Source organism: Trachypithecus francoisi, unplaced genomic scaffold (genome assembly GCF_009764315.1).
Source record: "Trachypithecus francoisi isolate TF-2019V2 unplaced genomic scaffold, Tfra_2.0 Lachesis_group16, whole genome shotgun sequence".
Classification (NCBI taxonomy): domain Eukaryota; kingdom Metazoa; phylum Chordata; class Mammalia; order Primates; family Cercopithecidae; genus Trachypithecus; species Trachypithecus francoisi.
Window position 1 is genome coordinate 35,465,152 of NW_022681461.1, and position 14,687 is coordinate 35,479,838.

Below are 14,687 nucleotides of genomic sequence, written 5' to 3' on the forward strand. Positions count from 1 at the left end.
AATGACTTTTTCAGACAAACAAAAATTCAGGGAATTTGTCACTAGCAGACCTGCCTTGCAAGAAATGTTAAAAGAAGTTCTTCTGAGACAGGAAATGACATGGGTAAGTGTGATCATATGATAGATACATATTGGTCTTCGTCCACAGTTCCTGGTGGGTAACTCCCATAGCCCTTGTTACAGTCTTTTGTTATAATGTTGGGACACTTTAGGTCTCTGAAGTAGGCCTCAGGAAACAGAATCTCTCTCTCTGACCTTTTCCTGCCCTACCTTCATCTGTCAGAGAGGGTCCTGTCACCTATCCTGGAGGAAGGAATGCTACACAGATAGACCAAAAAGAATCTGGACAGGCCTTGCTGAGTTTCCCCACTCAGCCTATTTCTATGAGATCCTACCCTTTTGGTCCAATCACATTTCTACATGGTGGTCAATCAGGCCTTTCCAGTGACGTCTCCCTAAAAGGCCCAAGATAAGTTGTGTGCTTGGCATGCACCTGTAATCCCAACTACTTGGGAGCTTGGGTGACTGAGGCAGTTGTTCAAGGCCAGCCTGGGTAACATAGCAAGACCCCCTCTCTAAAAAAAGCAAAACCAAAACCAAAACAAAATGCCCAAGAGGACAAGGTTTGGGGAGCTTCCTGGTAGCTGAAGACCTGGAGATTCCTGGAGGGCAGTGGGTCCAGGGAGGGCATGGAGGGTCCATGCTCCTTTTTCCATACCTCACCCTATACATCTCTTCATCTGTAATATCCTTTATAATCAGCTGGTATCTGGCAGTGCTGGGGGCCAGCCTTGGGGACAGAGCCCTCAACCTGTGGGATCTGATGCTAGATAGTGTTGGAGTTGATAGTGTTGGAGTTGAATTGGAGGCCACTCAGTGAGTGTCCACTGCAGACTTGATTGCTTGCTTGGTGGTGGAGAGAAACACTTCTCATATGTGGTCACAGAAGTGTTCTGTGTTGCTGACTGCTGTTTTGAGTGAGACAACAGGAAAAGCATGTTGAGGGTTAAACACACACACACACACACTCTCTCTCTCTCTCACACACACACACACACACACAGTAAGGTATGCAGATCCACATGAAGAAAAGAAGAGCATTAAATGAAAAATTTCCCATCTCTGCGGTAAAATACCCAAACAAAACAAATAAATTCCCAAAACGTCTGCTTCTGGACTGAGTGTATGTAGTTGGAAGAGGGAAAGGAAAGATGACCCCGAGTCTTTGGGGGAAAGATGTTGCCCTGAAGGAAAAGGGAAGGAAGGAGTCCCCAAGGCTAAAGGAAGGGGCTCAGTGACCTGGTCGAGCCTGGACTGGCAGGAGTTACTTCTGCTTGAGAGTGGGGCCTGGAACACCCTACCCCGGGTGGAGAGAGGAGTTAGAGGAGGGCAAAACCTGCTTGGGGAGGTCTGTGATGAGAAAAAGCCCATGAAATGGCATCTCATCTAGCCACAAGCCAAGTATGGATCTCAGGGAAGGGCTGGGCATGTGGCTCATGCCTGTGACCCCAACACTTTGAGAGACCAAGACAAGAGGGTTGCTTGAGCCAAAGGAGTTTAAGCCCAGCCTGGACAACATAGGGAGATCCCCTCTCTGTAAAATTTTTAAAAAACAATGGGCCCAGCGTGGTGGTGCATACCTGTAGTCACAGAGACTCAGCAGGCTGAGGCCAGAGGACTGCTTGAGCCCACAAGTTTGAGGTTGCAGTGAGCTATGATCACACCACTGCACTCCAGCCTGGGTGACAGAGTGAGACCGTTTTTCTGGGTCACAGAGTGAGACCTTATCTCTAAAAATTTTTAAATTAAAAAACAGATCTCAGGGAGGGAGTCTCACTCTCAACCGGAGGAAAGGAAAAAGCAAGAGAAGCCATGAGCAAGGGAGCAGTGAGTCTGTGGCAGTGAGCAGTGGCTGCTCAGAGGGACCATGGGGCTGGGGGAGCAGAAGCCCTGGGCGTGGGATCTTTCTCATGGCTTCGCTGGGAAGCTGTGGGTGGGCTCCCTAGTTGGGATTCACTCTTCAGGGACTCCTCTCTATCAGCTTGTACTTCTGTCCAGGTCAGAGACTGCATGGTTTTCAATCTTTAGCTTGTGTTGGAATTACCTGCAGAGCTTGTGAAAATACTGGTGGTTGAGTTTTTGATTCAGTAGGTCCAGGGTGGGGCCTGAGGGTGTGTTTTTCTAACCAATCCCTAGGGGCCTTAAATGCTTCCCAGCCTTTGAGTGTTAAGGGTTCATGCAGTTCTTTAATTTGAGGAGTTATCCTTCTCACCCTTAACCACTAACTCAGTATCCCCCTCCCTAAGCAATCAATATGATTTTTACCGTAGAGGAATTCATATAGGAAAGGGATTGATGCCTAAGGCTGTCCATGTATTATCTGAAGAAGGCCTGCCTTCGAAAACATGTAATCACGTGATGTAGAATATTAGAGGTTCAGAAAGGGAAACAGCAACTCAGTAAGCTTTGGTGACTACTGAATCCAGTCCTTGCATATCATAGGTGCTCAAGAAATTTCATGGACTAGTTGATAGGATCTGGGCAATGCCTCTGTTAGGAATTGTTTATCACCAGGACCAGTTATAAATCGGTGTCTTCATTTATTTATTTATTTTTATTCATTCAGGAAATATCTATTGAGTCCCTACTATGTGCCAGCAACTGATAATGGAAAGGTGAATGAGTCAGTCCCTACCCCTGAGAACATTAAGGAATAATCAACACGGAGGGTCCCTGGAACCAATGTTGCTAAATAAATAACCGACCCCGGGAAAGAATAACCACACTTAAAAAGTGTCTTATGCTGGACTGTGTTTAGTTCCTGGGAAGTGTCCCCCTCAGGGAGGCACCATGTGTAAGAATGGGAGGTGTGCCATTTGCCAGTTACTACTTATATAATCCTAAGTTATCTAAACTCATGAGCCTCATTCGCTGTAAAAGCGGCGTAATAATCACACATACCTCATAGCGCTGCTGTGAGAATTTGAGAAGAAAATTAAATAATCCATGTTACTAATCACTTTGCTCAGTTTCTGGCACTCAGTAAGAATACAAACATTTAGTAGATATTTATGGGCTGAATTCCTTGTGGAAAAGGATTACATTTTAGTCTCTTTGTTAAATACTTCAAGGAATAGGCCAATCAATCACCCAAGAGGTGGGATCTAAAATGACTCTTTGTAATGATGTGGCCCAAAGAGTGTTTCTTGGAGCACCAAAGCCAACAAGCTCTTTCTTCATAATAAAATAGTTCGAGAAACTCTGCTGGCAATGCAATTGCCTTCTCTTGAAGATTCATAATGTATATCAGTAGATTAAGGATGTTAGAAGAGTCTGTAATGAAGAAACCTGTTTAGCTTTATTTAGTTCAGTGTTTTCTAATCTTATTGGACCAATAATATACCCTGGAAAAATCCAAACTCCTGAAGCTTCAACTTGGAAGGAGATTCTGGGCAGAGAGAGATGGTTGATGCCAGAGCTCCTGCCTCTCCTGAGGGTTTCTCCTTCCCCATGGAGTTCTCACTTTACTCTCTGCTGTTGCCATCTATTGACTTCCAGGGTTGTTCAGACACCTCATTAAAACTCACAGTAGAGCTGATGCTGGCTGAAATATTACAAAGACTTTGCTGAACATCAGAGGGAGTTTAGAAAAGAAACATCAAGAAACACATCAGGCTGGGCGCAATGGCTCACGCCTGTAATCCCAGCACTTTAGGAGGCCGAGGTGGGCAGATCACTTTAGGTCAGGAGTTCAAGACCAGCCTGGCCAACATGGTGAAACCCCATCTCTACTAAAAATACAAAAATTAGCCGGTGTGATGGTGCGCTCCAGCCTGGGAAGGGCAACAGAGCAAGACTCTGTCTCAAAAAAAAAAAAAAAAAAAAAAAAGAAAAAAGAAAAAGAAAAAAAGAAAGAAAGAAAAAAGAAAAAAGACAAAAAAGAAACACATGAAAGCCTGATGGGAGTTGTGGCCCCTACACAGCCAGCTGCTGGTAGGCATTGTCCCCTTGAGACCCTGCCTCCTTTCCATCCCTAACAGGCTGGTTGACCTGTGACCAACCCAATCCCAATCCCCAGTGCCAGCTGCCCCAAAGGAACCCGTCCCTTCGTGACTGCCCACACTGGTCTGGGGGCCACCACTGGCTCTTTAAGATATCACGCTTGGGCCTATGAAGCTTCTCTTAATTAACTGACAAGCAGACACTGGGCTGGACCAATTAAATGAGTTCAGGGATGACTCACTGGAAGGAAATGCAGAGATAAGGAACCAGATAATCTGATTCACGTGGTCAGCCTCTCTAGGTTCTAGCTTATTTACCTGCAGAATGTCAGAGATGATGGATTTATCCAACCTCTGACTATAATTCTAAAATATCCTATAGCTTGGATCGCCCTGTCAGATAATAAGTCAGTTCTACTGGATTATTTTTTAATGTAACAAGATAAAAATTCTATGTAGAACTTACCTCTTTTTGAGACGGAATCTCTCTCTGTCTCCCAAGCTGGAGTGCAGTGGCAGATCTCAGCTCACTGCAACCTCCCCCTCCCGGGTTCCAGGGATTCTCCAACTTTAGCCTCCCAAGTATCTGGGATTACAGGCGCACGACACCATGCCCAGCTAACTTTTTTTATTTTTAGTAGAGACAGGTTTCACCATGTTGGCCAGGCTGGTCTGGCTCCTGACCTCAAGATATCTGTCCACCTTGGCCTCCCAAAGTGCTGGGATTACAGGTGTGAGCCATCACGCCCCACCAGAACTTTCTTTAAAAACAAAACAAAACAAAACAAAAAAACAAGCCTGTAGGGCCGGGCGCGGTGGCTCAAGCCTGTAATCCCAGCACTTTGGGAGGCCGAGACGGGCAGATCACGAGGTCAGGAGATCGAGACCATCCTGGCTAACACAGTGAAACCCCGTCTCTACTAAAAAATACAAAAACTAGCCGGGCGTGGTGGCCGGCGCCTGTAGTCCCAGCTACCCGGGAGGCTGAGGCAGGAGAATGGCGTGAACTCGGGAGGCAGAGCTTGCAGTGAGCTGAGATCCGGCCACTGTACTCCAGCCTGGGTGACAGCGAGACTCCGTCTCAAAAAAAAAAAAAAAAACAAGCCTGTAATCCCGGCACTTTGGGAGGATGAGGTAGCATCACAGGGTGAGGAGTTTGCGACCAGCCTGACCAACATGCTGAAACTCCATCTCTATTAAAAACGCAAAAATTAGCCGGGCGTCATGGCATGTGCCGGTAATCCCAGCTACTCAGGAGGCTGAGGCAGGAGATAATTGCTTCAACCTGGGGGAGACGGAGATTGCAGTGAGCCAAGATCCTGCCACTACACTCCAGCCTGGGTGACAGAGCGAGACTCTGTCTCAAACAAACAAACAAAAAAACACTGGAGTTCTTTAGCTCTTAAAAAGTCTGAATTAGTTTTCCCCACACAGACATGGTCAGGAAGAAATGAGAAAACATGACTCTGACCTCGGGCAATTTCAGTTTCTACCTGATCCCTTTCCCCTTCCCTTTCCTCCAACATTACTCTTTTTTTTTTTTTTCCCTGAGATGAAGTCTCGCTCTGTCGCCCAGGCTGGAGTGCAGTGGTGCGATCTCAGCTCACTGCAACCTCCGCTTCCCAGGTTCAAGCAATTCTCCTGCCTAAGCCTCCTGAGTAGCTAGGATGACAGGTGTGCACCACCACGCCCAGCTAATTTTTGTATTTTTAGTAGAGATGGGGTTTCACCATGTTGACCAGGCTGGTCTTGAACCCCTGACCTCATGATCCACTTGCCTCGGCCTCCCAAAGTGCTGGGATTACAGATGTGAATCACCATGCTTGGCCCATTACTCTTAAAATTATAAGATCTCACCCAAGGTGGAGGAAATCACTTAACTCATCCAGGGATAAGAACTCTTGTTAAAGGGTTGGTTTATTCCTTCACACACTTTGCACATACACAATCCTTCCCACCCCCATTCCCCCACCTTTTCAACTGTTTACGGTCTGGGGGCTACTTCCAGGTATTTTTGGGTACCAGCAGGGAGACAGAAATGAGCAGGATGTATGGGAGAGTCAAATGCCCCTCTCCAAACAATTAAAGGCCTTCCTTATAAATGGCCTCTCTCTGTAACTATAAAAACTAACTATAAGAATCTCAAACTATCAGCCCTAAGAAACCAGGTCTTGTAGGATTGTAGAGTTGGCTGCTATGAAGGGAAGACTGGAAAAAGTGCCTCCAGAGACACAGGGGAGGTCCACAGCCTAATAGTTAAAATGCTCATCACTTTCAAGAACTTTCCTAACCCCTTTAGTTCTTTGATGTTAAGCAGGGAAGAGGGAGGCTTGGAGACCAGGGATGTCCTCCCAGGTTGTGGTGGGACCTGGGTAACCCTCAGGGCTGCCCTCAGGAGCCCTCTGCCCCTCAAACACTGTGCTTGGTAGGAGTTATTGAAGGGCTGTGTATACTGAGTAAGCCCTTTCCTATCAATAAACCTCCATCAAGTCTTCAGAGCGATACCTGTCAAGAAGGATATGATACTTAGGGTGATGGTGACTGGGTAGGGAAAGGCTGATTTCTTTCAAATTCAGAAACAGAAAAATATACTGAAATAGACAATTGTTCTTAGTGTTGAAGTATCATCCTGATTTCTCTGATAGTGCTACTTCCTAGGAAGTCACTAGAGATGAGATCTGAGTGACGGTTTAGTTCACTGAGGCTCTACTATGTGGCAGCCTCTGTGCCAGGCAGTGGAAATACAGAAAGATGTAATCCCCACCCTCACAGAGCCTAGGAACCAGTGGATGTGTCAGACATGAACAGGTAATGTCACAGTCATGCAGTAAGTGGTAGGATGAGAATATGAATGGAGAGCTCCTGGCAGCCTTCCATAGTCTCCTGCAGGATTTTTAGATGTGCAACCCCATTCCTCCCACAGTGCTTATTAGGAGACAGCAAAGACTAGGAAGACTTCTCAGGGAAAAATCCTAGTTCAATGAACCCAGTATTGTGTAACTGTGACGGTCACCATTTGCTCTGTCTTTGTCTCTGTGGGATCCTTACTTCTTAATTTGGTGACAGCAATCTATATTCTTTCTGAAGGATTACTCCTTCCCTGTTGCCTTAGCCTTGATGGGGTGTTAAATACTACCCCTTACACCCCACCTCCAGCCAATTTATGCCTGAGCAAGGATTTCTTATGAGACCCAAGCTAGCCAAACAAGTGTGAAAGTAGTCAGAATCAAAATGGAGTCACTAATGTCAAGAAAACCCTGAAAAATTGAACCCTGACAAATGAAAGAGGCTTCTCATGCTTGTATGCCTGATAACAAAAGACTGCAAAACCACAGCCTTGCACAAAGGCCATCACAACCTTACACAAAAAATACTGCAAGGACAACAGCCTAATTACTGCCTGTCCAGTATCACACTGAAGTCACCCTTGTTATTGATTTTTGTAGTGCAAAATAATTATTTCAAGACAAGTATGTAATCCTCTTCACTGTTCCTGTAAAAACCCTTCTCTTCCTTTACTTTCCCACATATGTACATAGTTTGCTATGGCACATTACCATTGCAATGCTTTATTCCTAAATAAAAATCTTTTGTTTTAGAGAACCTCTCTCTGTGTATTATTTAGTTTGATGCAAGATTCTCCAAGGAAACTGAACTTGTACACAGACAAAGAAGACCATGAACAAAGCTGATTTCATTCTGATGGCAGCAACCTGGAAGGTCATCCATTAATTCTTGCTACCTGTATCCCACAAAACAACTTTGTCCTATTCCTTCTTCTTCTTTTTGTTGAGACAGGGTCTTGCTCTGTCACACAGGCTGGAGTGTAGTGCTGCAGTCATAGCTCAGTACAACCTCATTCTTGTGGGCTCATGTGATCCTCTCACCTCAGCCTCCTGAGTAATTGTGACCACAGGCACGCACCAACATGCCTGGCTAGTTTTATTTTCTTGTACAGACAGGTTCTCACTATCTCTCTATGCAGCCCAGGCTGGTCTCGAACTCCTGGACTCAAGCAATCCTCTCACCTCGGCCTCCCAAAGTGCTGGGATTACAGGCATGAGCCATTGCACCCACTCCCTATTCCTTCTTAAGGACAGGCTTGCTCATATTTTTCTGTAGTTTTGGGGACACCTGCATAACCTCCTATTAATTTTCTTAAGTAGCCAGAGTTTCCGTTGCTCACAAATAAAGAACCTGGACTGACACAAGAGTTTGCTCCATGCCAGACACACTAGGCCTCACCCTCCCTGAGAGAAAGAATTATTAGGTTTCCATTTTGCAGATAAAGAGACTGATGCTGACAGTCTTACACACCAAAAACACACAGCCAGTCAATGCGGGAGCAAGCATTTAAATCAAAATCAGAACCCAGAATGCAGGCTCTCTCCTTTTTGTCCCTTCATATCACCAATCCAGAGCCCTGCCATTCAGGTATAAGCTGCTGCTTCTAGAACTCACATTGGTATGACTTACAGTTTACACAATATTTTCACACACAATAACACAGGTAATCCTCATGGCCACCTGGGATATCTTCATGACACAGGAAAATAGATATGCTGCAAGTATGGTCAACCCACTTTTTTCCCTGCTTAAAACCCTTCTGTGACCCAACAGAGCCTGCAAAATCAGTCCAAAGGCTCAGCGTGGTATTCCAGGTCCTGTGGCACCCAGGACTGGGGCCTCAGGCCTGCCACTCCCTTTCTTGCACTTGGAGCTCCAGCCATATGGAACGACTCACAGTTCCCCAAAGCTCACCAGACCGTTCTGGGGCCCTGAGCCCTAACCCACTGGGATGTCACCTTCCCATCCTCACCCCAAGTTACTGTTGGTGAATGCCTACTTAACCTCCACTGGACTGGCCTTCATTTCATGCCTATGAAGGTGACCCCTACTTACCTTCCAGACACAAACACAGCCCATCTTCCTCTCAAGCCTCTTCTGCTCCCAAGTAGAACCAATACCCCTGTTGTACCCTAGACAAGAATCTGGGGTGGCTCTAGCATTACTGGATATTGTAATGAGCCCTGGTGTTGACTCTTCAATATCTTTCCACCGCAAAGGTCATTTTAATCCATTCCTGTAATCTCAAACTTCCTGACTGTGACTAGTCACAAATGGCCATGAGATATACCGTGTTTCTGATTTATTGCTGCTCTTCTCTGCTCACCTGCGTAGCCTTGGGCCATGTTCTCAAGACTTCAGCCAGCTCTGTGCCCCTGTTCACCTGGAACCCTTTCCTAATAGAGCCGGGGAACTGATGGAGCCTCCTCTGCTGCTTCCTGAGAGGGAGCCACACTCAAGGCCAGCCCGAGGCCACCAGGCCACAGCTCTTGCTCTCGGATGTCTGAGGGAGGAGGGAGCCCCTGTGGTCCTCTAGTTCCCCCACCCTCCTGGCTGCTGGGGTTTCCCCTTTTGGCCCCTGCCTAGCCATGCCTCGATTCTGTTCCCTTCTCTACCTCACCACTATCGCCCCACCACCAGAATCTCTCTGTCCTGGGTCTCTTTACGTCACAGACTGTCACTTGTTGGCTGATTAACACTTAGCCATGGCCATGAGCTCATAGGCTCACCCCAAGGACTGGGCACCCCTCCGCACTATTTGTACATTCACAGGAAATTCCCAGAAGCACTAGCCTTTATCAATGAACAACTTGTCAGGCACTGTGCTAGATGAGTTGACATATGTTATCCTTTTTTTTTTTTCTTTTTTTTTCCAGTTTCACTCTGGTTGCCTAGACTAGAATGCAATGGCGCGATCTCGGCTCATTGCAACCTCCACTTCCCAGGTTCAAGCGATTCTCCTGCCTCAGCCTCCTGAGTAGCTGGGATTACAGGCATGTGCCACCATGCCTGGCTAATTTTTTGTATTTTTAGTAGAGACAGGGTTTCTCCATGTTGGTCAGGCTGGTCTTGAACTCCTGACTTCAGGTGATCTGCCCACCTCGGCCTCCCAAAGTGCTGAGATTACAGGTATGAGCCACCATGCCCAGCCCATATGTTATCTCATTTAATTCTCACAGCAATTCTGTAATTATTCTCTATTCCCATGTTGTAGATGAGGATGGTATTGCTCAGAAAGGTTAAGTAACTTGCTCAGGGTCTCACAGATAATAACGAGAGCTGGGATTCAAGGCACCCATGAAGCATAGGGAGGGAGGACTCGGTAGTAACTGGGACGTGGCCTTGCCTTCTCTGCCTTCTGAAGAGCCAGTTCTGCTTGTTCAGCTCCTCCTATGAAAGGGCAACAGGACTTTCTGGGATTTTCAGGCATAACCCTGAAGTTCAGGTAGAAGATGCTTTCCCCAAATCTATTGAGCCAGGGGCTTGTAGCCTTCCCAAAGGGGAACATAGTGGACGCATGGCTAGCGGGGACCGAAAAGGGAAGCCCAAACAGCCGGATATCAACCCCCATTTATAGCAATACCTCTGTGGGGTATGTGAGAGAGCAAAAGCTCACAATATTATGGGGAGCACTGAAGAGGGCCTAAGCCCCAAGCAGGATGAGTCAAGAGGAGTTTGGCTCCTGAGCACTGTAAGCAGATGCCAAAGAGGCATCTCTGGCCCCTTCATGAGGTGGGCCTGCGGTGCCAGGAGGCCAAGCCCACTAGGTGGCAGCAGAGAACTAGTCAGTGGCCAGCGAAGTCTAACAGGTACAAATCCTAACCCTGGGGCTGGTGTTGGGGCAGGGTTAGAGGCTGTGTCATCTGAGCTGCCTCACAGTAACAGTTCACACTATTGTTGCTAGGCATATTCTGTGCTGGGTGCTATACCAAGCACTTCCAACAGGATCTCGTTTAACTCTGACCATGAACCTATGAAGCAGATGCTGCTATTACCCCTTTCATTTCAGATGCATGCACCGGGGCTTTCAGAGGTTTGCGAGTTGCCCAAGGTCACACACACTGAAGAGATGAAGTGCAGGTGGTTTGGACTCTAGAGCTCCTGCTGTTAATTTGGGACTATATTGCCAGGGGAGAAAAGGAAGCCACTTGAAGTGTTGAAAGTGAAGGCAGGTAGGGCCTGACTTGGGCTGGCTCTGGTGTGGACTCTGAGGCCCGAGGCCAGCTCATGAACAGACACTAAAAGCCTAGTTAAAGGGACCTTCTAGGAGGCTTCCAGGAAACAGGATGTGGTAGGATTTTCAAGTTGAGGTGCCCAGGGAACCCCTATTTGAAGAAGTGATAGCCAGGTTATCCTGTTCACATAACCCTGAAAGGGCTGGGCACCTCAGAAGCTGCAAACCACTCAAAGACCCAAAGAGATACCTGTGAAAGAGCTGGTCAGGTCTCCCTCGTTGAGCTCATAAAGCAAACAAGGGCCAGGTGTGGTGGCTCATGCCTGTAATCCCAGCACTTTGGGAGGCAGAGGTGGGCAGACCACTTGAAGTCAGGAGTTTGAGACCAGCCGGCCAACATAGCAAAATCCTGTCTCTACTAAAAATACAAAAACTAGCTGGGTGTGGTGGTGCGTACCTGTGGTCCCAGCTACTTAGGAGGCTGAGGCAGGAGAATCGCTTGAACCCAGGAGGTGGAGAGTGCAGTGAGCCGAGATCACACCACTGCACTCCTGCCTGGGCAACAGAAGAGACTGTCCCCCAACCCACCCACCAAAAAACAAACAAACAAAAACCTCAAAGAAGCTCGAGAGCGTGTTCCCAGACTGGTCATTGTGTGCCCAACGTACTGAGTCTGGTCCTGTAGCATCCTCTGGGGGAGGGGATGATGCCAGCTGCCTGTCATCTCCACCCTGGAAGAATGCCAGGGCACACTCAATCCCCGAGTCAGCTCACATCACCAGAGAACTTGAATGAGACCTGGGAACGTCACCTTGCCCTGAGATCCAAGTCAGTACTACCTCCTCTGTGGTCTTGCCACCAGTCATCCATGGGCCAGGCTATTGTAGAACCTAGTGCGTGCAATGGACTTTTCAGCTCAGAACTTCATCCCTCTTTGTAGACTAGTACTCACCACTAGGACTTTCTGGGATTTTTCAGGCATAAATTCCGGTTGAACTTGCTCTCCCCAAATCTATTGACACCAGGGGCTTATATCCTTCCCAATTTTTGTGCAAAATTCCCTGAGACAGCCTCCGCTCTGGGAACCCAGTCTAAGTCATGCTCTATTGTTCTGCCTCAAGATCTCCAACTGGTTGTTCTTTCTTTCTGAAATGCTCTCTCTCCATCTTTTCATGGCTGACTCCTTCTTACCATTTAGGTCTCAGTTTAAATTGTCCCTCCTTTACAGACAGGCTCTCCCTGCCTTGCCTAATAAAGATCAACCCTTCTGTGTTTTCTTTCTCCCTTACCATTTTCAGTGGTGACTATCCAGTATCCAATGGGTTGGTACTGCCCTTACACAGGATATCCTTTGTTCATAGCTCACAATGGAAAACAGAAAAATCATAGGATCTGAAAGGAATGGGTCCTCAGGCATTATGGGGAAGGGGACCTTAGTGGTCATTTAATCTAAGTCTTGAGCTGCTACGACTGTCATATTCAGGTGTTTTTTTTTTTTTTCTTTGTTTTGTTTGTTCACAATGGCTATGGAGAGCCGGTGAGCAAAGGTGACTGTTGTGTCCCGCTGAAATGCTTCTGGGCTATCCAAGGTAGATCATGATGTTAAGTAGAATCAGCTATGGGATCAACTATTAGGTGAGTGCAAAAGTAACTGTGGTTTTTGCACTGTCGGACTTTGCTATTTGATATTAAATACATTATTAAATGTGGTTATGTTATATATCATTTTAACGGGAATTTCCTGCTTTATGTATTTTTGCTAATGACTTATTACTTGCTCTTTGTTGTATGTTTATTTTAGGCTATGGAAATGATGTTAGACAAAAAGCAAATTCAAGTGATTTTCTTATTCGAGTTCAAAATGAGTCGGAAAGCAGCAGAGACAACTTGCAACATTGACAACGCATTTGGCCCTGGAACTGCTAACAAATATACAGTGCAGTGGTGGTTCAAGAAGTTTTGGAAAGGAGACGAGAGCCTAGAAGATGAGGAGCATAGTGGCTGGCCATTGGAAGTTGACAACGACCAGCTGAGACCAATCATCGAAGCTGATCCTCTTTCAACTATACGAGATGTTGCCGAAGAACTCAACGTCAATCATTCTCAGTTGTTCAGCATTTGAAGCAAATTGGAAAGGTGAAAAAGCTCATTTAGTGGGTGCTTCATGAGATGAGGGAAAATGTAAAAAATGGTCTTTTTGAAATGTTGTCTTCTCTTATTCTACAAAACAACAAGGAGTATTTTCTCAATCGAATTGTGATGCACAATGAAAAGTGGATTTTATATAACTGGCAATGACCAGCTCAGTGGCTAGTCCGAGAAGAAACTCCAAAGCACTTCCCAAAGCCAAACTTGCACCGAAAAAAGGTCATGGTCACTGTTTGGTGGTCTACTGCTGGTCTGATCTGCTACAGATTTCTGAATCCTGGTGAAACCATTACATCTGAGAAGTATGCTCAGCAAATCAATGAGTTGCACCGAAAAGTGCAACACCTGCAGCCGACTTTCATCAACAGAAAAAGCCCAATTCTCCATGACAACACCTGACTACATGTCACACCGCCAATGCTTCAAAAGTTGAACAAATTGGACTATGAACTTTTGTCTCATCTGCCATATTCACCGGACCTCTCATCAACCGACTACCACTTCTTCAAGCATCTTAACAACTTTTTGCAGTGAAAATGCTTCCACCATCAGGGTGCAGAAAATGTTTTCTAAGAGTTCATCAAATCCTGAAGCATGAATGTGTATGCTACAGGAATAAACAAATTTATTTCTCATTGGCAAAAATGTCTTTATTGTAATGGTTCCATTTTGATTAATAAAGATGTATTTGAGGATGGGTGCGGTGGCTCACACCTCTAATCCCAGCACTTTGGGAGGCTGAGGCAGGTGGATCATGAGGTCAGGAGATCAAGACCATCCTGCCCAACATGGTGAAATCCCCTCTCTACTAAAAGTACAAAAACTTGCCAGGCGTGGTGGCATACATCTGTGGTCCCAACTACTCAGGAGGCTGAGGCAGGAGAATTGCTTGAACCTGGGAGGCGGAGGTTGCAGTGAGCCGAGATCCCACCACTGCACTCCAGCCTGGGTGACAGAGCGAGACTCGATCTCAAAAAATAAATAAATAAATAAATAAACAAATAAATAAATAAATGTGTTTGAGCCTAGTTATAATGATTTAAAATTCATGGTCCAAAACCACAATTACTTTTGCACCAACCTAATAGATGTCTAAGTAGGTCATATTCCACCTGCAAAGAGAAAATTCCATCTATCCCTTGCAGATGCATGGAAACCCACTGTCTCCAGTGGACAGTTAACTCTAAGGGCATCACAGAGAACTCATGGAGCTCAGCTGAGGAGGTTTCAGGGATTTTTCTATTTCCTTTTCTTCATCATGAGAGTCTGGTACTAGATGCTCTCTAGACCTGAGCCTAAAGACTTTTCAATCCTTTGAGATGGAGATGAGGGAGGGAATAGGAAACCCAGTTTAGTTTGGATTTCAGATCCTTTTGTGGTTCATACGTGTGATGATTGCGTTTCCATGTTCATGTGTGAGATGTGCCTCCCTCAAACCGTGTTACAATGACATGGGTGCCTTACCTATCTGACATGAAAAAAACAAATGTGGATTTCAGACAAACAAAAAATAATGA

The 14,687-nt window shown here is 46.1% G+C and overlaps 1 non-coding gene across 1 annotated transcript; it reads left to right on the forward strand.

Annotated features, from left to right (window-relative positions):
• The first annotated feature begins 14,537 nt into the window (after positions 1-14,537).
• LOC117099507 lies at positions 14,538-14,644 on the forward strand. Its single transcript, XR_004443843.1, has one exon. It is a non-coding gene; the product is annotated as a small nucleolar RNA U13 (small nucleolar RNA).
• Positions 14,645-14,687: the final 43 nt, after the last annotated feature.